Below are 21459 nucleotides of genomic sequence, written 5' to 3' on the forward strand. Positions count from 1 at the left end.
CCTCATTAAGATATGTTTTAAACCAACTCCTGTAGAAGAAAGCAGTAAAAAAAAGAGGTAAATACTAAATACTAGGGACAGAAATATGAGCGAAAAAGAAGGGAGTCAGCTAACAGTATGTTAGGGTTCAATGTTCGGCTCCAAGCCAACCCCAAATAAATCACCAGACTTCCTTGGCTTTGAAATACGGATAACATTTATTGCATGGGTTAACAAAAATCCTGTGTCAGCAAACATATTCCATCCTTTCTCTCCATCAGACAACAGGTCTACTGGGGGTTTCCATTCATTAAATCTAAAAGGGTTTCCGTTCTGAACATTCCAGGGCCCTGGCCATTCAGGTGGGGTACCCGGGTTTAATAATAATCCCTTCTCCCCCTCCAGTAAGGGGATGGTGTCTTCATCTCGATAGTCCACCCAGTCACACTCCCTGGAGGGTTCCCCCGTCTGCCAGGGTCCTCCCTTGGTCCCATCCGTTGCATCTCCCACATCCTCCATTCTAATCTCTCCCTTCGTTCTCTTTCCACCTTTTCCTTCTTGTCTCTTAATTTCTTACCCCACTCCTTGGTCTCTCTCTCACCCCAATATGATGGTTTAGGGGTGAGTTCTCTCCTCTTGGCATCCGCTTTCTCCTTCGAGACCCTCAGTTTTTCTACCTTTCCCGTCCAGGGGTCTTCAACCCATATCCACTCCCAGCCTCCCAGTAGCTCTCTTTCCCCTCCTTTTATATCTACCAGTCCTGCCTCCACTACTTCCCATGCTTTTTCTCCCCATCCCGCCAATACAGTCCAGGTCTCCTTGACTGTTAGTTCATTCAAATCCTTCTCTAGCCTCCCCAGGTCTGGTCCAGGTGGTCATGTCTTCCTGGGTGGGGGAATTGGCGGGGTCTGGCTCTCTTTCTTGGTGGGAGGTGGGAGGGACGGCACTCCTGTGAGAGGAATCTTGCTCTCACCCTAGGTCTTATATGGTGTTCTGATATATAAATAAACAAAACCTGGAAACGAAGGGTGCAACAACTCTGGTCCATGATGTATAAACACGAAGTGTGGAAAACAAGACAAAAATTAGCTCTTAATACCAGGTAGGGGAGTTACTGAAACTTGGTGGGCTGGAACATTGCTATTACAGGGATTGTTTACAAAAATTAGACACAACAGAAAGGTAGTGAGAGTAATGTATCTAAAGTGCTTACACCTGTGTTGAAATTCATGGATATGAGAACTAGATTCTCAGTGAATCCCAATGATCTAGTGAGTACAACTGGGAAAAACAAAAGTGATGGCTATTACAGACCATATTGCCAAAAGGAAGATAGTGCTTCTGTAAAGCACATGACAGAAAAACCATAATCTTAATAGGGGATTTTGATTATCCTGATATCTGCCAGATGTCTAATTGAAGTAACAACAGAGCATCTGATAAACCGATTACCTGCCTTGCTGATAGCTTCATTTTTCAGAAACTAGAAGGAACAAGAAGCTTCTGTTTCCAGAAACTAGAAGAAGAAAAACAAGGAACTCTGCTATTCTGGTTGACAGGGAAGAACAGGTTGGTTAAGTAACAGTTTCAGGAACCTAGGAGGAAAGTGATTCTGTTATACCAGAATCTGTACAAACTGAGCATGGTCAGAGATGTAACCAAGACCTGATGAAAAATGATTTCAGAGAGCAAAGGATTTCTTGGGGAAGATGCCAACCAGTGATGGAGAGAAGGTTCTCGCTATGTTTTGTGTTAGCCTTTTACAAAGAACTTGACAGAGACTAAGGTGTTGTGGGCACATTGGTGCTCCAATTGGGTATTTTAGAGATAATTGCATTCTTGAGTTACATGGGCTTATCTATACTGTAGATTTGAACTGGTTCAAACTTGTCTTCTTGGAACAGTTCATCAGTTATAGGTGGAAGCTTTTGATTGCTCCCTTTTATGACCATTCCCTTAGCAGTTGTTCTGAAGGTTTCAGGGGGAGGAAACATTGAAACAAAAAGCCACCTGCATTTTGTCCCCATCTTCCATCTTATTTCTCAGTCTCCATTGTGTCTATAGCTACTGAACTGGCAATCAAGGCGAAAATGTGATCACATGATGATCTACTCTTTAATGATTTGAAAAAGAGATTATCCTATTATCTTAGAAACACACACAAAAAAGGACCTCATATCCTAATGTCACACATTAGGATAATATACTACCTCTTATTAATTGACAGTATCATAAGTTCTTCTATTCAGGACAAGTACAAATAAATAATTTATCTCTTTTGTTCCTAAAACCTAGAGGTTAATTTTTTTTATCTCACAGTCATTTTCTTATCAGGTGTTGTAGCATTTATGTCCTGCTCTTCCTCCTTAAATTGCAGTCCTGCCCACAGCTTGCATCTACTAACTCCCCACTTCCCAATCTGGGACGTTATTCAATAACTGAAATATAAGCTGTGATTACACAGTCAAATACTGCAGGATCTGCTGTGGGTGTAAAACAGATGACTTTGCTTTTGTTTGTTTGTTTGTTTACTGATCACATGACACAAAGGACTTTTCATTATTTGATCAGTTGTTTCATTCTCCAAAAGGACTGGGGAGCATGACTGTGGGAGTTATTTTGGTGGTCCACTTAAGCTGGCCATGATGTTTTGAACACCCACCGCCACAGTCATAGAATCATAGAATATTTGAGTTTGAAGGGGCCTATAAGGTCATCGAGTCCAACCTTCTTGAGGCAAGAATCTAAAACAAAGCAGAGCTGACAGATGGTTGTCCAACTTTGTCTTGAACGCCTCTAGCTTTGGAGTGCTCACCACTTCCTGAGGTAATTGGTTCCATTGTCATAGTGCTTTAACAGTTAAGTAGGTTTTTCTGATATTCAGCCTAATCTGGGTTCCTGTAGCTTGAGCCCATTATTACCTGCCCTGCACTCTGGGATGATTGAGAACAGATCCTGCCACTCCTCTGTATGACTATCTTTCAAGTATTTGGAAAGTGCTGTCATATCTTTCCCCAGTCACCTTTTCTCAAGGCTAACCATGTCCAGCTCTTTCAGTTATCCGTTACAGGGCTTGGTTTCCAGTCCCCTGATCATCTAAACAGCCCACACCTCATTAGCATGCTAATCAGAATATCATAGGACACTTTGTCAAAAGCTTTGCTGAAGTCAAGATATATTACATCTACAGCATTCCCACAGTCTACCAGGGAAATTACCTGATCAAAAAATGAGGTAAGACAAATCTGGCAATATTTGTTCTTGACAAATCCATGTTGGCTTCTAGTTATTACCTCATTGTTTTCAAGGTGCTTGCTGCATGACTGCTTTATAATCTGCCCCAGAATTTTCCCTGGGATTGATGTTAGGCTGACTGGTTGTAGTTCCCAGGTTCCTCCCTTTTGCCCCTTTTGAAGAATGGGACAATGTTATCTCTCCTCCAGTCATCTGATACTTTACCCATTCTCCATGATTTCAAGAAAATAAGACAGTGGTTTTGCGATCTCTTCAGCCAGTTCCTTCAATACCCTTGGATGCTGTTCATCCAGCCCCAGGGATTTGGACTTGTTTAAAATAGTAAAATACTCCTTGACTATTTGTTTATCAATCTCAAGCTGCAATCCTATCCCCTTCCTTTTTACTTCACATTTGTCTCAAGGAGTATAGTTTGTCTTTTGGGAGAAGACCAAACTGAAGTAGGAATTGAGCACTTCTGCCTTTTCTTTGCCCTCTGTTATCATTTTCCCATCCTCACTGAGTATCCGAGCCACTGTTTCTTTTAGCTGACTTTTGCTATGCACACACCTGAAGAATGCTTTTTTGTTGCTTTTAGCATCTCTTGATAACTTCACCTCATTCTCAGCTTTTGCCTTGTTAATGCCATCATTGCAATTCTTTACTACTTTTCTGTATTCCTTGATAGCCTGGCCTACCAGTTTTTGTGGGGACTTGCATTTAGCAGGTTAATTCAAGCCTCTTAACTTCTGCCCATGGCCATCCTTCCTGTGCACATTCTCCATTACTGTCGAGACTCACATTTCTAAATAAAATGACTATACATTGCCTCCCCTCCGGTGGATCACTTTTCATCTTCCTTTCCCCCCTATTTCAAACCATTTCTTCTGCTTCTTTCTCTTCAGCTTTTCTTTGCTGATTTTTCATTCTTCTCCCCATAGTCTTCATCTAGTCATCCATTTGAAAAAATAGTTGCTGCTCCACTCAGTCATATGTTGTCCCCAGGCAGCCCATTTTGACCTCGTTCCTTACCAAACAGGGATGAGGAGGGTTCCGCTAGTGTTCGCCTCATGCCATGTGCTTCTGTGAATGCATGCTTGACTGTGTGTGCCTATTTTTGCCCATGGCTCTGCTTTCCATCACACACCTGAGTGGTATATCTATACCCTACTAAATATCACTGGGTGTCAGCCACAGTGGTTTGCTCCTCACCATCCTATGAACTTCAGAGTTTTTGCAGTCTCATCTACTTTTCATTCTAAATGCTACAGAACACGGTTAGATACCTATACAGATACATTAATTAGCAAAGATGATTATACTCTATCCAGATATATATTTTGCACCTGTTCCTTTCAGTTATAGGAAGGGCCTTCCAAAAGCATTGCAAAAATAATATAAATCCACACCCCCTCAAAGCTAAAAGTAATTGAATTAACTACCGTATTTTTCGCTCCATAAGACGCACCTTTCCATAAGACGCACCAATTTTTTAGGAGAAGAAAACAGGAAAATATAATCTGTTTTCTTCGCTCCATAAGACGCACAGACTTTCCACACCCCTGTTTTGTGGGAAAAAAGTGAGTCTTATGGTGCAAAAAATACAGTATTTTGATTCATGTTGTTCACATATACAATACAGTAGGAGCCCCATATCCACTGGGGATTGGTTCCAGCCCCCCCCCCCGGTTGGATACAGAAAACCATGGATGGTTTTCTTTTAATATTTTCAGACCATGGATAAGTGAAACAGTGGGTACTGATCCTGCAGATACAGGGATCCTACTGTACAACAATAAAGTATACATTTTGCATGTAGTTGCAAGAAACATGCCTGATATAAACTGGACTGTGAGAGATTTTGCTTTGTTTTCATACTAAATTTAGACAAGCCAAACCATATCTTCCTGTTTTACTTTCCTTATGATTCTATGTGATATGCTCTGCCATGTTCCTTTCTTATTCTGGCTGCTTAGGATAAAAAAATTCTAATATGGTTTCAGAAAATTATGGACATGTTACCACAGTAAGAGTTGTCCCATCCTGTCATCCTGAGAAAATCTGATGAACCAAGAAGATCTGAGGCAAGAAAGACTTTGAATACTAACATAAAGCCCTGCATTTTTTACTTAAAATATCCATAGTTGAGGGAGAATATTCTGCTAGGTATTCTGCTAGGATTAGAATCTATTCGTGCTGGAACAGCTGAACAATGGTTCCCATCCTTGAGTAAACTAGGTACACTTGGACTGCAATTTCCAGAAATCCTGGGCAGCACCGCTGATGGTGAAGGCTTCTGGGAACTGCAGTCCAGGCACACCTGGGTTACCCAAGTTTGGCAACCACCAGCTTAGAATATTGGGATCATATGCTTGGGAATTCTAATGGGGAAGAAAAAGAGCTACCTAACTGGCAATTTAAAGTTTAAGTTAATAAAACTAAATAGACTTTAGCTGCATGTATTCATTTGTTTTCAGACATTGCAATGAATGATGGTGAGAACAAGAGGAAGAGGGAGATAGGAAACAGTGAATGACATATTTTTCAGAGTCATTCTACTTGCTCCTGTTGAGAAATGTATCCCCCCGGGGCAGAGTTTATTTTGCACCTGTAAAAGGTAGCAACTCTTCTGTCCATTTTAAATTATGTGGAATTGTCCAGAATCCTCCACCATTTTGTAGACTGTTTTCAGATTTTATTCCTTCAAGGGCAGTGTGATACAAAGTGCCCTGTAGCTCCTCCTGGTGGGTACTATTAAAAAACTGAGTAAAGGCTGGTTTGAAAAATATGTACAAGGCTAGCAGAAGCATTTTTGTAGCAAATCCCAGCATTGTGTGTGTGTTGCATTTATGTGCACAGTGCAGATAATAGCTCTACCTATATAGGGCTATGTCCTTGTTGCCATGGAAGTTGCTAAATGTCTCCTGATAATAATCCATTTCCCAGGCTAGACATTCAGATTATTTTGCTTAAACAGTGGGAAGTAGTGAGTGATAAAAATTTATGGGAGGAAAGTGATGCATCAGTGTTGTGACATAACACACTTGTCTAATGGAAGTAAAAGGACAGCAACAGGAATTAGGACTACAAGCCTGGGTGACAATGATGAAAGTAAGGCCAAAGTAAGAATGTCTGTGTTACATATAAGGTAGTGCTTTCGTTATGGTGTTAAACAGACTTCATCAATATTTGGGAGCTTCCAAGAGTCCATCAGAATGAAGGGCAGTGCAGAAGCAGTACATATTTCAGTTACAGTCAGCACACTTTGTCTCTTCAGAAGACTATAAAATGACAGGATTTCAATATCTGGATTTAAGAAGATAACAGTGACTTGTTTAATGCCTTTACATCAATGAACTATCAAAGGTTCACTCAGTTAAATAAGCCATGAGTGCCCTCAGACCTCTCCTTCACATTTGTACTGACAGCACTGTCATCCACTCTGCTGCCTAGGTTGGCTGTCATCATCACCAGACACCAGCATATTCTGGCCGCTCCTTGGTCACCTATGTGAATAATGCCTCAGAGCCAAGGGAGAGAGGTAGAAAAAGCTGTTGGCCACCCCTCCCCATAATTCCTTGGTTTGAGGACACTTGAACCTAAGGCATTAATAACATGGCTGACCAAGGGATAGCTGATGGTGCTGGGAGGGAAAGCACCAACATTTATTCAAGATTCAAAGATATTCTGAGAAAAACATTCCCTTTTAATTTTAATCTGGGAGGGCAGAATTGTAGTCAAAGAGTAGATGCACATTTGATGTAGGTGCTTTGCATCTTTCACTGTTAGCTGCTACTGCTCTCTATGTCACTGGGTACAATGATTGGTAGGTGACTGATTTTGTCAATAGGCATTAGCTTGAGACATCTGGTAATGATTCTACAGCTTTTGTTGAGTGCTATATCTACCTGTTTTGCATGCAGTGACTAGACCGGACTGGCTCCAAGCAGCACAGAGCTAGAACTGTAGTTCTTACCCTGTTTTTTATGTGCAATCCAAATTAATACCTAGGCTTGGAAAGGGAGCAAAATGATGTAATTGGATGCCCTTCCACATAACTTGATATTTCCACAATGTCTGCTTGTTTCACAGATGGAAGCAGATATTTGAGTCTTGGTAGGGCTGGATTTACAGTATGTTCATTTCCATCATAATATGCAGCAAGCTCTTCTCATGTATCTGATATATTATTTTTCATATCAGAGACGTTTCTACGATTGGAAAGACATTTGACTGACCACCAAGTCTGATATCATCAGCATAAATAAAACTTTCGGTGTCTTGAGATAATGGTTGGCTGTTGGTGTAGATGTTAAACAAAATGGGAACAAGTACACTGCCCTGAGGTGGAATGTCCTTTTGCGTCCTCCATTGGCTGTGTTGCCCTTAAAAGGCAATGAAAAATCTTCAGTGTTGGAAAGAGGTTGGTATTATTTTAGTTAGTTTATAATCCTTAGTAAAACTACGGAATTTTTGCAATAGTATTTGATGTTATCATAAACAGTGTAATAAGATCAATGAAGGCTATCCCTGTGATCTTCTTAGTTCAAAGTCACCCTCAATATGTTGAATTAAAATTAGAATTTGTGCTAAATGTAAAGCCAACTGGTTGTGGGATAAGAAATTATCCCACTACTTTCTTTAGACCAGGGGCCGTCAACTCCCAGTCCATGGCTCGGTGCCGGTCCATGGGCTGCTGGAACTGGACCGTGGATACAGATCTCCACCCACCCACCCACACACACACACACATGCAGGGGAGCATGTCATGCTTGCATGGGGGTGGGCATGTCACACTCGTGGGTGTGTTAAGCTCACGGAGGGGTGTTGCACCTGCGGTGGATGGTGTTGCACTTTTGTGCATGCACTCAAGCAAGACATGCCCACCGCAGGCATGACACACCCACCACATGAGCATGACACATTCACTGCATGAGCGCGGGGGTGTCCCTGCACCCCCCTCACATGGAGCCCGCTCCCTCCAGCCAGTCCATGGCCCCAAAAAGGTTGGGGACCACTGCTTTAGATGGTCAAAAGTAATTCCTTCCAGGACCTTGTAAAGGTGACAAAGTAGTGAGATCGGCCTGCAGTTTGCTTTTGTTGGTCCTTTACCAGGTTTCAAATAGCAATTACTTCTGCTCTTCTCTAAGACTATTATTAAATATTAAGTATTATTAAATATTTGGATTAAAGAAACTAAGATGCCACTTCTTTGTTAAGGTTTATCTGTTCTACACAGATGTCATCCAGGTCTGCTGCCTTGTTATGTTTTTCCAGTTCATTTAAGTTGAATGGACTTGTAAGGTCATTAGTTTCCAGTTGCTTGTTTCTTTTGAGTTGAAGATCCACTTTCCTATTGCAATGTTCCAGTCGGTCATTAAATGGTCACTGTTAAGATGCTTTAATCTTCAGACCTTTTGACTATATCTTGATATCTTACATATTTCTTCCACAGGTTTTATCCAATTAGTTATTTTTGTTTCTCGGATGGGAGAAATTAACAGCTGCTTAGCCAAAATGGTTTCATTTGTCAAATGATTTTTTTTCAAATAGTGAAAAATAATTATTAATCTGGGTGATTCTTTCCAGTTTTAGCCTTGGAAGTAGTTGATTGTGCATCCTCGGAATCTGGACAGTTGGAATTATGTTTTCATTGCCTCAATGAGCTAGTTGTAGGCCTCTGAAACTGAACAAATGTCTAATATGATTCCATCCAATGTTTTACCAATCTTTTGCCAATTGGCTTTTTAAAAATCATCATCTCCTGTAGAATGATACTACTGAAAGTTGAACTGCCACCAAGAGCTGGCACATTATGGGCTTTCGCTGTGTGTTTGGAATTGGAGCACAGACTGACTTCACACACTGTTGGGCTATAGTTCACTGGCAAGTATCCAGGTTACAGTCACATTGCCATCTTAGAACATAAGAACATAAGAAGAGCCCTGCTGGATTAGGCCATCTTCTGCTCTTTTACTTTTGGTGGCTGCATGCAGCCACTGTGAAAGTCAAATGCATCCAATGGTATTCGTACCACTTCATGTTGGTGTTTTGGGAGTGCAGACCCCAATTGACAGGTGCTGTCATTGACCAGAGGATGCCTGAATGTGTTCATGTCCCTTGGGGATGCTCCTTCCATGTCCCCCATTGTAGCTAAAATGATTGTTTCCATGTTGGGAGGTACTATACTGATGAATACCAGAAGTTGAGCATAGCTATCTCCATTCTGTACTGGGACATTAGACTCTTTGTTCTAATTCAGAAATGCTGTATTTATGATTCTTTCTTGCCATGTTGCTTGTAGCATGAATACAAACTCTGGGCCATGCTTCAGTTTTCTCACTCTTGTCAGAACACGCAAATATAAATGAGCTCATGAGAATCTGAATCACAAATATGATCTTTCTGAGCCACAAGCTGTGGGGACTATCATATGAATCTCAGATTCTGATCTGGCAGTCTTGAAAGGGAATAATCAAGATGATGAAAGGGAAACATCCTACTGGGGACAGAGTTCAAATATGCTCCAATGCTAGGCTGAGAGGAGCCTTTCAATTACTTTCCACACATGTAATTAGGTCTTTTTAATACAGCACTCCCCGATCAATGCTGTTACTGCACAATGTGCACAAAATGTAGAAAATAAACTTCAGATCTGCTGTACAAAAATAGAGCTGTTTGGGGGACAATTTACACACATAAATATTTAAATTACAGCACAGTGAGATGTCCTAAACTGAAATTTCTGTCACTTAGCATCAGTCTTGGTAAAATAATACTTAAAGCTTACTGCTATGATAGAAGGAGTCAGACAGGGCAGCCCTATGCAGACTTCTTTATTCAGGAGTAATTTCCTTTGAGCTCTTTGACATTTATTGCCAGGTAAGCATGTATACAATTATAGTAGCATGTCTCACTGAATACAGAAGTGTTCCAAATAAATATGCACAGGGTTGCACTGTGTCACATAAACTCTATATGATGGCAATTGTGTATCTTCAAAGGTCGGTCTACTTCAATTGCACATCAAATATGTATTTCAGGGTTCCAATTTAAAGAGGAAAAAGGGGGTATAATAGTAAAGACGATAAATCTACTACCTCTTTTCAATTATCTACCACATACATTTTTCTACTTAGGTTTACTTTTAAAATGAAGCCCAGCTAAGGGAAGAGTGACATTAAGGGATGACTGTGAGGAAGCAAACCATGGGCAGACATTGTTTGCTGTGTGGCCCTTTCACTATTTAAACAACCCCTGCTCTCCTGCTCTCTTTTATAGATCAGTAAGAGAAACCCATGCTTAAGGCACATTCAATAAATATTTTTTGGTTTACCCATTTTCTAGAAAGTTCTGGGCCCAGGATGTTTAAGCATCAAACTAGATGATATGCTTATTATGTTCAAATGTTTGCAGAAAAGCTTTTCTCTGTAGCAGTTCCTCGGTTTTTGGAACTCTCTCTGCCTTCATCTGGACTGAGCCATTAAGACTGGGGATGGAGACTGTATGTCCCAAGACATTAATTCCCACCACCATCCTTCACCTGTGGTTCCCATTTCTGAAATAAACAATATTGAGTCAATATTGGACAACCAGTGTGAGCTGACATAAAGCAGACACCTGGGTCTGAGGTATCCCCTTTAACTATCTATCAAAAAATGCAGCTGCCCATGTCTAGCAAACCTAGAGCAAAGGAATTTTGTATACCTTCTGAGTCAAAACCTGATGCCAGCATACTGTTGATTAGGCAACCTTCAGTCTCGAGAGACTATGGTAACATGCTTTGTATGGAGCACTTGGAACAGCGTCTAGTGTGGCTGAGAAGGCCTATTCGAGAGTGACAATCCCTTACACAGTGTCCCCTGTCCAGCTCCCTGATTTTGCTGCTTTCGGGACTGCCCCTTCTCCTCGGCCTGCTGGACAAGGGTCTCTTCAAATTGGGAGAGGCCGTGAGCATTCAGCCTGCCTTCAGATGTCAAGGTTTCCCATCTGTTGAGGTACATTCCTAAGGCCTTCAGATCCTAAGGCTTGCAGATATCCTTGTATCGCAGCTGCGGTCTCCCTCTGGGGTGATATCCTTGCACTAATTCTCCATACAGGAGATCTTTGGAATCTGACCATCAGCCATTCTCACAACATGCTCAAGCCAATGTAAACATTGCTGTTTCAGTAATTATACATGATAAAAATTTCAGCTCAATCTAGACTATGCCATTTGGAACGTTGTCCTGCCAGGTGATACCAAAAAATGTGTCGGAGTACAAGAGTGCAGTACAAGCGTGTGCTCAGGACACAGGCTCTATAGACCTGGATCTTGGTATATGCCATCAGCTTCGTATTGAGCCATACTCTCTTTGTGAGTCTAGAGAACATGGTAGCTGCTTTGCCAATGTGTTTATCCAGCTCGACATCTAGGGAGAGAGTGTCAGAGATCATAGAGCCAAGGTACACAAATTCATGAACAACCTCTATTTCTTGCATCGATATGGTAATAGAAGGAGTTGAGTCCACGCCCTGGCCCATAACTTGTGTTTTCTTCAGGCTGATTGTTAGTCCAAAGTCTTGGCAGGCCTTGCTAAAATAATTCATGAGTTGTTGGAGGTCTTCAGCAGAGTGGGCAACAATGGCTGCATCATTGGCAAACAGGGAGTCCCGTATGCATTTAAGTTGGACTTTGGTCTTTGCTCTCAATCTAAAGAGAGTAAAGAGCTTTCTGACTGATCTAGTCCAGAGATAGACACCTTCTGTTGCAGTTCCAAAGGCATGCTTCAGCACAACAGCAAAAAAGATCCCAAACAGAGTTGGTGCGAGGACACAACCCTGTTTCACTCCGCTTCGGATGTCAAAGGGATCTGATGTTGAGCCATCAAAAACTACAATGCTCTTCATTCCCTCATGAAAGGACCTGATAATATTAAGGAGTCGAGGTGGACATCCAAATCAAAGGTCTTTGTGAGATCTATGAAGGCCACAAAGAATGGCTGTTGTTGTTCCCTACATTTCTCCTGCAACTGTCTGAGGGAGAATACCATGTCAGTGGTGATCTACAGTATTAGCTCAAAATCCATACTGTGATTCTGGATAGACTCTGTCTGCAAGCACCTGGAGCCTCTTCAGCACAACACGGGCAAGCACCTTCCCTACAATGCTGAGAAGAGAGATGCCACGGTAGTTATTGCAGTCGCCTCTGTCTCCTTTGTTCTTATACAATGTGACAATGTTTGCATCCTTCATGTCCTGTGGTACTCCACCTTCCCTCCAGCAAATATGAAATACTTCATACAGTTTGGTGGTGATGGTCTCTTTACAACACTTCAGCACTTCAACAGGGATGTTATCCTTCCCAGGTGCCTTGCCGTAGGCAAGGGAATCCAAGGCCACTTTTATTTCTGCTAAAGTTGGTTCGCTGTCCAACTCTTCCAAGACAGGCAGGCACTCAATGTTATTTAATGCTTCTTTGGTTATTACAGTAGAACCTCGACTTACAAACGTCCCTACCTATGAACATTTCGACTTACGAACCACTCCATTCGCAAAATTTTGCTTCAGATTGTGAACAGAGCTTCGACTTACAAACACAAAAAGGCAGCGGGGAAGGACAGGAAATTTGAATTTACTGTACTAACCGTTGGTGGTGAAGAGGCTGCTTCTTTGTAGCTCTTTTGCCCCAACAGTTAGGGAAAGGGTTGTGGTGGGGGTAGCCCAGAGCCAGGAGGCTTGAGCCTCCTGGGTGCTCTGGTGGGGGCAGCAGGGGTGGAGGTGACCCAGAGCCAGGAGGCTTGAGCTTCCTGGGTGCTCTAGCGGCAGCGGCAGGGGTAGCAGAGGCCGTGGTAGGCCAGCGCCAGGAGGCTTGAGCTGACCGGGTGCTTTGGCCGAGTACTCCCAGCCATGGAGGAGGCAGTGGAGTGCCAGGAGACTTGAGCTGGTCAGGCACTTTGGCCGCTTGCCCCCAGCTGCTGCTTTTTCCTTTTTTAAAAAAAACTGTTCTGGGTGGGTTTTGGAGGGTGGGTGTAGACTGAGGGGGTTATGTTTTTGTGCTGTGTTGTCTTGTTTTTGGATGTGTGTGTGTGTGTTTTGCAGTCCCAGCATGGGACTTGCTCTGTTTATTTTTATTTTTATTTTTTGTATTTTTTTTTTTTTTTGAAATGCTGGAATGGATTAATCCCGTTCCCATGCATTTCAATGGGAAATGGTGCTTTGACTTAACGAACATTTTGACCTATGGACGCTGTTCCAATACGAATGAAGTTCGTAAGTCGAGGTACCACTGTACATTCTCTCTGGAATATGGCTCAGAGTAGTGCTGCACCCAGCAGTCCATCTGCTGTGCTCGGTCCTGGATGATCACACCTGTAGCAGACTTCAAGGGAGCAGGTTTCTTCTGTATTGGACCTAAAGCCTGCTTGATACCATCATACATTTCTTTGATGTTACCTGTGTCCGCTGCTATCTGTATCTAAGAGCAGAGCTGAAACCAATAATCGTTGGAACATCTCCTGGCAGCCTGTTGGACTTGGCTACCAGCAGCTTGAAGAGCTTGCAAGTTGTACTCGCTAGGACAGGCTTTGTATACTGCTAGAGCTCTCCTTTTATCCTCGATGGCTGGCATCAACTCCTCTGAATGAGCTTCGAACCAGTCGGCCGTCTTTTTGGTCTTTTTGCCAAATATGGACAAGGTGGTGTTATAAACAGTGTTCTTGAAACGTTCCCATCGTTCAAATGCATTTGCATCAGCCGGGCCTGGAAGGGTTTCCTCAAGCACTTGGACAAATTCCTCCACTTTTCTTTGATCGTGACTCTTGCTGATGTCAATATGTGGTCTTCCTTTTTCGTGTGATACAACCTCTTTGTTCGCACTTTTACTCTATTAAACACCAGGGAGTGATCAGTATTGCAATCAGCACTCTAGTAACTGCGTGTGATCGTAATACTAGGAAGGCTAGAATGATGAGTGAGGATCAAATCAAGCCGATGGCAATGCTTGGGTCTTGGATGTCTCCAGGAAACTCTGTGTTAGAGCTTCGTATTAAAGAACGTGAAGACAGGAGGGCCTGGCATGCTCTGGTCCATGGGGTCATGAAGAGTCGAACACGACTAAACAACTAAACAACATTAAAGAACGTGTTGCTGACAGAAAGATCATAATAACAGCAAAACCCCAGCAAGAGTTGGCCATTTTCATTCATCTTCCCAATGCCAAAACGGCCTAGACAAGTGAGCTAAGAATTGTGATCAGCACCAACTCAGCGTTAAAGTCTCCGAGAATGAACAGTGGCTCTCTCTCAGGGACTTTTTTGATAGTAGCTGCCAGATCGTCCAGTACAGCACACTGTACTCTTTCACATATAACATTAATTCCCTTTAAGTTCTCCATTAAACACAGATTGCAGTGAAAATTGTCTCCACATATAGATACCACTTCCCTTATTTCACATACTGTATACCTTTATTTTCTTCAATACCTTTATACCTTCAATTCCTTTTTCTTAGTTTCCTCAATTTTTTATCCCTTCCCAAGCCACCACCTTATTTTTTTATTACCTCTTGTATTTTAGAAGTGATACTGAGAGTCCCTTCACAATCTTTGACTTGTTCCCTCCCCTTCTGCCTCACTTTTTACTATCACAGCACTAGTCTTTCCTCCAAAAGTGGGGAGTATTGCTCTGGATATGTGTGACTGCTATAGCACTTCCACAGTCCATTAAAAAGTATGAGAGCAGTTAGAGAATGAAACAGAAAGAAGTGACAGAAGCAGAAGAAATAAGGTCCTTTTGATTTCCCTCTGTGATTTTCTGTAAGAGTAGTGGCATGTTCAGGAAGCAGCAACTACCTCCTCCATTTTCTCTAAATTCACTTGCCCCTTTACCTCGTTATCTGCATAACTGGTAATCTTACTATCTTTTTTCATTTTGTCTTATATTTTGTTTCCGACTCCAGCATTGGGATGGATATCAGATTCTGGATATGGATCCTGGTAACTCCCATGTTCTCTTCTACAAAGCAGATTGAGAGTGGAGGCAAAACAAATGCCCTTTCCGAAAAAGTTCTGGCTCTTCATATCTCTGGTCTCCATATTGGAACTAAAATTTCAAATGCTGTGACAACATCCAGCAATGATTGTTTTGGAATTTTCTGATTCTCCTCACCTGAAGCTCTACAGTCCCCAGCCTGATGAATATCTTGGGGGACTCAAAATCTTGACTTCTGAGGATGTTTTAGTAGTCCAAAAAGATATTATCCAACCATTATTTTTAATTGTATTCATATACCACATGGTGATTGTTATTTTGTTCTGTTTGATTTGGTTTGGCTTATGCTTAAGACTGCCAGTTTCCTGGCACATTGGTTGCCATGCAATACATCTATAAATGTTTGATGATCCTAAGTAAACATCAACATTGATTATCTAACCGTACGCAAGAATCGGTATATCAAGAACACTATTGTTTATTGTACTTTTGTTTATTTAATCAGTTTATTCACTACCTTTCAAGATTAGTATTACCACAAGAACTAACATCATAGAAACAATAATGATTTTAAAATTAATAATACACAATGCTATTAATGAAATCACATTCAATATAAACAGTAAGGAATATTTATATCATGTTCACATGCAATTCAGTTCATGTCCAAAAAGACTTCCTTAGTAAATCATACAAAATCTCATTACTGGTTCATTCATGCAGTTTATATCTTGTAGGCCCATCACATAGTTAGGACTTACATTTGTGAGAAAGAATGATCATAAATTTAACATCACAGTCAGAATCTCCTTATTACCTCATGCAATGCTTCACAGTTCTTTTCTTATATACACTGCAGCAGGTTGTCTAATAGTAAGCCATTGTAGAACTCTCAGGTTTCACTGCGGTGCTAGTCCAAAGCGTTCTCTGTCCATCGGTTTTCTCAATGGAGCGCTCCTCATGGCGCAGATTGTGCCACAACAGGGGTGGCGTACCCAGTCTCCCTCGATCAGTGGTTGTTTGAAGGAGGTGTCTGGATCACCCTCCTCCAGTGACCTTGCCCTTTTGGGAAAACTACTACTGCCCATGCCAGAGTCTCAATGACAGTCACCCTTTTCTCGATTGGGTCATGGTCAGGCAATAATCCTCCCACCAGGTTTGGAAAATCCTCCAACAAATCGCACACTTTCTTATATTCTACCTCTCCTCCCTTTTTCATATCTTCCCGCAGCACTCTGAATTGTCTCACCCTTTCCTCCTCCTTTTTATCCTCTTCCCATACCGGTAAGATTAACTCTTCCCCTTCCTTTCCCTTTCCTTCTTCTACAAAACAAACCTCTTATCCCTTTCTCCTGTTCTCCTTTTATAATCACCCCTTCTGCCTCCCCTCTCATTTCTTCTCTTACTGATTCTTTAACTTGAGTATATGGGGCACTCTCAGCACTTTTTCCTCCTTCATACGCCCCCCCGACAAGTGTACCGTCTTCTCTTCCAGTGTTTCTTCCCCGCGCACCCTGTCGGAAAAAACAGTCTGCATCAGTATGAGCACTGCCCTTTTTGTATTGAACATTGAATGTGAATGGCTGCAAGCTGAGATACCACCTTGTCAACCTAGGACTAGTGTCCTTCATTCTATTCATCCATTGTAATGGGGCATGGTCAGTAACCAAGGTAAATCAGCTCGTCGGCTCACTGTGATGAGTTTGCCATTCATTTTGAGGGGAAAATCGCTCAGATTCGCAATGGGTTGGACTCCACCATTACTGCAAAATCAGAGGATGCGTCCAGTGTGCCGTGCTTAGGTCAAATATTAATGGATGTGTTTCAATTGTTGAGACCTGAGGTCATGGACAGGCTGCTTGGATCTGTCCATTCTACCACCACTCCGCTCGACCCTTGCCCATCTTGGCTAATTGGAAGATCTGCCAGGGGGGTTCGCACCTGGGTCCAGGAGGCCGTGAACGCCTCTTTGAGAGAGGGAGTTGTCCCTACCACCTTGAAAGAGGCAGTAATTCGGCCACTCCTTAAAAAGCCTAACCTGGACCCAAGGCTGATGGTTAACTACCGACCAGTGGCGAACCTCCCGTATTTGGGCAAAGTGTTGGAGCAGGTTGTGGCCAGGCAACTCCAGGCACTGCTGGATGAAATGGATTTTTCATATCTTCCCGCAGCACTCTGAATTGTTTCACCCCTTCCTCCTCCTTTTTATCCTCTTCCCATACCAGTAAGATTAACTCCTCCCCTTCCTTTCCCTTTCCTTCTTCTACCAAACAAACCTCTACTCTTATCCCTTTCTTCTCTTCTCCTTTTATAATCACCTCTTCTGCTTCCCCTCTCATTCCTTCTCTTACCGATTCTTTAACTTGAGCAGACGGTGCATTCTTAGCACTTTCTTTTTGTCTTAATCCGCCTTCACAATGTACAAACCATAATCCCATATAAACCAAATTAGTATTGTGGAACTCAACGTTTGTTAAGCACTCAGTTATAAAATCTACACACCACAGAAATGTTTTTCACTACAAACGTTTTGGTGTTTTTTTTAAAAAAAAATCTGATTAAGTACAGCATATGATTTGATATGGCAGATTACTCATGGCAGATTTTTTTTTAAAAGCAATGGTTTAGTTTACTTACCTTTGCAGGGCCCATTATTTTAGGCAAAGTATAAGCTGAGCACCCTTCTGGAGTCAGACCAAGTTGGCTGAAAGGGGTCTGAAACACTGCCTGCATTGCAATTCAAAGAAAAACATGGCATTAAAATGGTTGTTATTTATGTTACACATAAATAAGAATGTTTGGCTTTAATCCTGTAAATACCTGCACAGTCCCATTGAATTCAATAGGATTTTAGGACAGAGTGTGTTGTAATGGATACAGTATTAAATTAGGACTCAGAAGACAGGTCTACACATGCGGATCTATAGAGTCTGATTGAATTCAGTACAGTTTACTTCTGGATAAATAGGGCTAAGAGCTGATTGTGCAAATGTTTTCATGGGGTCTCTGCTTTATCTCTTCTGCTAAGCACCAATGAATGATATGAGGGGAAAGTTAGTTAATGCCAACAACCTATATTTTAGCTAGTTTTGTTTTACTCCTCAATATATTACATCACATCCAATCTGACCCACTTTATGTATGTAGGAGAGTCCAGATGTCAGTGAAAGACCATACCGGACTGGCACACAAATGTCTCAAGATTTGGTATCTCCAGTTTAAAAAAAAAATTTAGGTAGCATGGCTGGCATATAGTTCCAGAGTTGCTGTTGGAGAAGACAATACTGGGGTTGAATGCAGCAATGATCTTATTTGTGAGAAAACAGTCCCATATGTTCACAATTTCTTCTGTGAAAGCTAAATGATTGTAAGTGTACAGAAACTGAGTGAAAAATTTCAGATCTTGTCCAAGTCTGTTTCTCTCTCTCTCCAATCTGGTTGGATGAGTTAGATGCCTGGCTGCAGAGCCAGAGGTTGTGAGTTCAGTTCTCCACTGTCTCTCATTGGAAAAGAGCCAGCCTGCGCCACTCAGATCCAGGACATCTCCAGAAGAGAGGAATAAAGAAGCATTTCTGAGTACCCTCTACCGAGAAAAACTTGAAAAGGGCCATCATAAGTCAGAATTGTCTTGACAGCACACAGTTATTATTATTAAGAACACGATACAGTCAGAAGGTATGTATGATATAAAGAAATGAGGCAAGTTACTTTTCTGGACTACAATTCCAGAAATATAATCCCAGAATACTCATTCAACGATTACCCCTGTCCTTGCTGGCTGCAGTATTCTGAAAGTTGTACAGTAGTTTAAAAAGTAACTTTTCCCATTTCTGACATATTATATGTCTTCAGACAACACGGTTTCAGATAGGTACTCTTTTTCAAAAGTTCTCTGTGATCCCTTGGAAGAAGGGATTCTGAAGGTTTTTCTTTTTTAAAGATTCCAATTTTGGATTGAGGGAGAAGAGAAACATACAAAGGCTACTACTGAAGCATTGCATTAAAGCTCATCACAAATGAATCCAGATCATTTTGACAGCTTATGATGTTCTTTGCTCCCTGAGTCCTTTGCCATTTTTGAACATTTATCCCCAGGAAGTAATAAAACATCTCATAGTTTTGAGAAGTGTGCATGTTATATACATGGAAAGAAACACTAAGCTACTGTCTGACCCCAAAGTGTAATCACTGAGCTGCATGCCACAGAGGAATTGATCCTTCAAGGGCTGTGACTGTTGCCTACACTTTTCAAAAACAATGTGGCAGTGTGAAATTGAAATTTCTCGCCTTCTGTACATTCTAATAAGTGCCTTTAAAATGTTGGTTTCTGTTTCCGCATTCTTTTGTGACATTGCTTTATTCATTCATAATTTATAATAGGGAAGGACATGGACATCTCAATGAGGCCAACTGTAATAAATTAAGACTTGTTTTTCAGATGTTTAATACACCATGGACCCTTATAATTCTTTGTGAATGGCATATTTTAGAGAAAAATAGCTCCCTTGTAATGGCTGTATATTGTTAAGAAAAAATACAACACAATACACACATAACCCACATACCGTATTTTTCGCTCCATAAGACGCACCTTTCCATAAGACGCACCAATTTTTTAGGAGAAGAAAAGAGGAAAATATAATCTGTTTTCTTCGCTCCATAAGACGCACAGACTTTCCACCCCCCTGTTTTGTGGGGGGAAAGTGCGTCTTATGGTGCGAAAAATATGGTATTTCTCTGTAAACCTATACTGGAGGTGTCTTGTTTCTGTTTAAATTTGAATTGAACATTGTATACTTTTGTCTTGGATATTAATCCAATTATCCAAATATAAAGCAATTCCATGCCAGCAGTTCTTTTCTGATTCACAATTAATAACATGGTTATTTAAGAAAAGACAGACACAGACACAAGACTTAAGACTTGGCTGGGTTAATATGTTTATGGTCAAAGAGATGGCATATGCCTCTGTGCATGTGTAAAGTATATTTCTATTACACTTGAAAAACTGCAAATGCACACTGAGACAAAAGCTTTTCATGTCAGAGAGTACCATTTTCAAGCATCTTTCAGCCTCACTGTTTTTTCCCCATAATGTGCTCATGACTCACCTTGTCTGAAGCATACACAATGTCAAACAGGCCAAGAATAGTGACAGAAACACCAATGGCAAAGCCATTTACCACTGCTACTAGTGGTTTAGGAAAGTCAATAAAATGACTCACAGAGTGCCTGAAGGGAGAGAAAGAACATCACATTTTTTTAAATGATGAAGTGAAATACTAAAGCTATGCTGGATCAGAGTCCCAAAAAATGTAATGGCCGATAAGTATTTGGCAAGCTATTTCCTTCTTATAGTTTCTACACCAAGCTGTCTGTCTAAAATATCCCTTATAGAAGTTCACAATATGAGTCCCTTTTTCTTGCCTAATGGTCAGACTAGGCAATATGTTCATTACCTTTTATAAATACGATTTCCTTACCTGTTAATCAACCACATGTTTTTCATCACTTGTTATCTTTCACTTAGAATGCTTTGTTATCTAATTTGTCATTGGGAGATGAATGCAAGTATTTCTGAGGAAGTGTCATTGTGGGAAGGAAAATGGGTTTACTGTAAGAAATACACATTCCATTAATATCCAATTTCACATTAAGTTTGCATATAATGTAGATAAAGCCAGCAACACAAGAGGTACATCATACAACCAAACTGCGACCGCACTCTCTCTTAGTTCTGAACATGATGCATTTTTGAGTTGGGCTGAGCACCAGGAAATTCTGATCGGTACTCTTGAGTGCCCTTTTTCAGGAGATGGGTTTGTTAGGGATTCAAAATGCCTGCTTCCCTTCTCCTGCGTGTTCTGATTGGCTGCTGAGAGCAGCCCACACAATAATATTGGCTGAAATAAATTCTCAGGTGGCTTGGTAGACAAGGGTGAAAGAAATGTTACACCAAAGAGGGAACACCAAAGAAGCATAACACTTTTGTGTTACCTCCCCCCCCCTTTTTTTAATACACATCATTCATGTTTTAGAGTCTGTCTTTTGGGAACTGACAGATAAGCATGAAACGCGAAAGGCCCATGAACAGACTTCTTTAGTGTGCAGCACAGGCTGCCTAGGGAAAAAGCCTGAAAATTCCCCAAGCAGCTGCTCTGGAGGGGACAAAGAAGGCCTACCTGGGAAGAAGATGGCCAGTTCTCCATGCAAACTTTAGAGTTTGCACAAACCCTGAGTTAGATGCACCAACATCCTGATTCAGTATAAGGCAGAT

The 21459-nt window shown here is 41.4% G+C and overlaps 3 long non-coding RNA genes across 3 annotated transcripts in view; 2 read left to right on the top strand and 1 right to left on the bottom strand.

Annotated features, from left to right (window-relative positions):
• Positions 1–21459, top strand: part of LOC140706849 (uncharacterized) — a 62124-nt gene that overhangs the window by 11985 nt on the left and 28680 nt on the right. The gene's annotated exons all lie outside the window — the stretch shown is intronic.
• Positions 4888–19504, top strand: LOC144589204 (uncharacterized). Its single transcript, XR_013545172.1, has 2 exons — positions 4888–7636; positions 15151–19504. It is a non-coding gene; the product is annotated as an uncharacterized LOC144589204 (long non-coding RNA).
• Positions 13209–20399, bottom strand: LOC144589203 (uncharacterized). Its single transcript, XR_013545171.1, has 3 exons — positions 20294–20399; positions 17820–17909; positions 13209–16696 (listed from the first exon to the last, which is right to left on the bottom strand). It is a non-coding gene; the product is annotated as an uncharacterized LOC144589203 (long non-coding RNA).

This window comes from Pogona vitticeps, chromosome 4 (genome assembly GCF_051106095.1).
Source record: "Pogona vitticeps strain Pit_001003342236 chromosome 4, PviZW2.1, whole genome shotgun sequence".
Classification (NCBI taxonomy): domain Eukaryota; kingdom Metazoa; phylum Chordata; class Lepidosauria; order Squamata; family Agamidae; genus Pogona; species Pogona vitticeps.